At 43.8% G+C, this 3,469-nt stretch overlaps 1 non-coding gene across 1 annotated transcript; it reads left to right on the top strand.

Annotated features, from left to right (window-relative positions):
- Window positions 1–1,033: 1,033 nt before the first annotated feature.
- Gm24179 lies at window positions 1,034–1,161 on the top strand. Its single transcript, XR_003949119.1, has one exon. It is a non-coding gene; the product is annotated as a small nucleolar RNA SNORA17 (small nucleolar RNA).
- Window positions 1,162–3,469: the final 2,308 nt, after the last annotated feature.

The raw sequence follows: 3,469 nt of genomic DNA, 5'->3' as shown, positions 1-3,469 counted from the left end.
TGTAGGAAATTGCAGGTGCAGCAAGGCAGAAGACCTCACCTAGGTCAGTGGAAGACCAACTGTGGTGAGCACTTGAGGTCTATTTAATCTGCTCAAGGCTGGGGGAAGGGCACAATTCTCTCTTTTTTGTTTTTTAAAGATGAGCTGCATGGGGGCACAAGATTTACTTGTTTTCCATAATCCCATCTAGGTTAAAGAGTGGCCAGGTCACCATGCCTGTCTTAGGTTGGTGTCTACATTGCTCCTTCTTACCTGTTAGGGAGAACAAACATAGCATTGATATATGTCTCTGTCTTAGGTCGACTGGAGCTCAAGAACACTCTTACCTGACCACAAGCCTTCTATAGCACACTCTTTCCCATTCACACCAAAGCCACAAAGGACATATGGATATGCACTCAATGTATTTCTTCATATCAATGGATAACTGCTGAGCTTGCTAAAAGCGATCCTGTGTGATGGCAACCAATCTGTTTAAGATACAAGGTCCAAAAGTTAAAGGCAACAAGATTATAATTAATGGCCCAAGCAGTGTAGAAATTAAAGTTGTAAGCCACAGGGAAGTGGAGAACCAGGATTCAAACCATCCCTGATTCTGTTCTTTTTCTCTTTTCCTTTTGGCTCGTCCTTCTCAAACTTTAGCCGTAGATACCTTCACTATTCCTGAATGATCAACGTAAAAGTAACATCCCTCATGCACAGGTTACCAGCCAGGTTTTGTTTACATTTAAGGCCCACTCCATGAGATGAACCCCACATTTGATATTGTTGATATAGTGAAATATAAATTTTCTTTGATCTATGTATACCACTCAGACCTTGTTAACAGCATGGATCTGAGGTGTGAGTATTTTAAGTTAAATGAGTTAATCTAGGGATTAAATCTTAGAGTTGGGACCATTTTGACCCATGAGGAAAGAATATAGCCCCTGGGGAGTTCCTTTCTGGGGCAGTGGTATGACTCTTGAACTATCTCTAAAGATTTCCTTGAGGCTCCTTCTGTCATTTACAGCCTTCAAAAAATCATCCCATCCCTACCCTTAGCTGGTGCATGTGTAGCTGCTGTATCACATGTGTGCCAGTAGGTGGCAGAGAGGAGAGAGGCTATTTCTATGCTGAGTATTCTGACCTATGAACATTTTAATGACTAACATTCCCTGGGGGAAAAAATGAACCTGAGATGTCTACCACTTTAGAGCCAGGCAGGCTTGGATGAGCTCCCAGGATGGGGAGCAAGTTGGAGACTAGAAGAACCCAACCTGGGACTGTGGCCTTGGGTGGGAGCGAGTTGGAGACAAATGACCCTTTCACAGGACCATTCCGGCAGTCTGGGTGAGAAGCTAGCCCAAGATGATGATCAGACTATTGCCACAGAATCCAGACATGGTGCTAGCCTGAGATGACCACCAGTAGAGTGCCACAGGTCTGGTGGTGGTGGTGGGGCAGACCATGCCTGAGATGACCTATGCCCGGCACCATAGTACTCCTGACACCACTCCTGGGATCACTCTAGACACTCAGAGGCTCCAGATCACTCAGAGGAGCAAGTCAGTGATGGAGAAATGGAAGAGAAACAGAAGGGTATGGGCACTGTGAAGATGGGCAGAACTGAGAGTAGTGAGGAACACCCCGATGTTTGTTAGTAGCAAGTTATGCCACCTGGGACCATGGTGGGATCCTGGCCCATGCTGCCACTGGGGAGCCATACCTGGGCCCATGGCCCTGCAGCAGCCTCAAAAGGAGTGCTTTGATGAAGACACCCCATTTAGGACTGAGTGCTTCAAAGTCTCTCGTTCCCTGCACATTGTCCAATTGTGCGTTTCTGTGTCATTCCCATCTACTGCACGAAAGCAGCTTTTCTGATGAGGGCTCAGTGACATACTGATCTATGGGTATATGACTATGGCATCAGTGGCCATTTTACTGCCCCGTTCCTTTAGCAGACTAATAGTAGCAGATTTTCCTCTAGGTCCATGACCTTGATCTAGTCTTAGCTTTTTGGCCATGTATGAGTTCCATCTCACAATTAGCCCTAAATCCAGTAAGAAAATGGCTAGCTACTCCCATAACATTGGGCCATTATTGCACCAGCCTGTCTTGTAGACAGGTTTCTGATGTTGGTCACAGGGCTTGTAGCTGGGTGAGATTAATAAGTACTTTTCTTCTCCAGTATCTTTCAGAGTAACTCTCTGAAGAATGAATGGTGATCAGCAGGGGTTGAATTTGTAGTTGGGCACCAGCTTGATTTTCTGACATGTGTTAGGTGACTTACATTGACATAAGTAAGTTGTGTCTTCAGCCATAGGGCCTTACCATCAGGCTGTATTGTGTAGCAGCTTGGTTTGTGTCTTGGAGTGACAGTTGGTTTCCTTTGCCTTCCATGTTGTCCTGTGGGCAATGGTGTTAGTCTTTGCCTGTTGGGGTTCAGTTGATGGTATTTTCATTTCTATTACCTGCCCCAGGGAACTTGGACAGCAACCCCCACAGTATCAATAACCAATATATACTGCCTACTGGTTCTTTTTTTCCAATGGCTGACACAGAGCCGTGTAGCTGGGTTGTTCTGGCTTTGGGTCTTCCATGAAGTTATAATTGAGATGCTGGGGTGTGTGTGTGTGTGTGTGCGTGTGCTATGGTCTGTTAGCAAAGGTTTGACTGGGACAGGGAGTTCAGTTCCCAAACAGCTCACTCTTTGTGGCAGTGGTCCTCAGTTCCATGCCACACAGATCTCTCCACAGAGTGCTTGAGGATCTTCACAATATGGCAATGATGAGGTATGAGCTCATCCCTCATGGTAAGCAATCCAGGAAGGCGGAGAGGTGGGAAATTTTTATCTACATAGCACTGGAAGTTGCCGTACCCTGCTACATACACACTGGTTTTCTTGATCCCACAGACCATCTCTGAGACCATGCGGAGAGGGTGGATACCAGGAGGCTCAACAATAGTCATCGTGGGTGCCTTTCTAGGGCCTGCTTCATTGTAATGTGCAGTTTTGGGGCTGTGTAGTTCGAGCACCATAGGCAAAAGGCCTTTAGTTACAGGAAATGAAGAAAATTTAAGACATAATCTAATGAAGGTCACATTAATTTTAAGGATGAATTAATTTTACTTTATAAATTAATAAATTTAGAGATAAATTAATTTCAAGGATGAGAAGCTAAATATGTTAATTTTAAATAAAAGCACAGAATATATAGTAAAATGAACCTCTATACATAGATCACCCAGACTTAATAAACACACATATTTGGCTAATTTTGCCTCATTTCTTTCCTTTATTGTACTTTCTTTGTGGCCAAAAATATTTTAAAGTGTATTTCTGAAATCAGGCCATTTCACCTGTAAGTACTTCCTTTCTCATCTAAGGTTTTATTTTTTCCTAAACTTAACCATCAACCATTGTCATACTCAATAAAGTAAGTCATGGCTACTAGTTATCCTCCACTAACCAGTCTTTATGCACATA

The sequence above is a fragment of the Mus musculus genome, chromosome 10 (genome assembly GCF_000001635.26).
Source record: "Mus musculus strain C57BL/6J chromosome 10, GRCm38.p6 C57BL/6J".
Lineage (NCBI taxonomy): Eukaryota > Metazoa > Chordata > Mammalia > Rodentia > Muridae > Mus > Mus musculus.
Note: the sequence above shows the minus strand (reverse complement) of the source record. Positions and strands in the feature narration are given on the sequence as shown.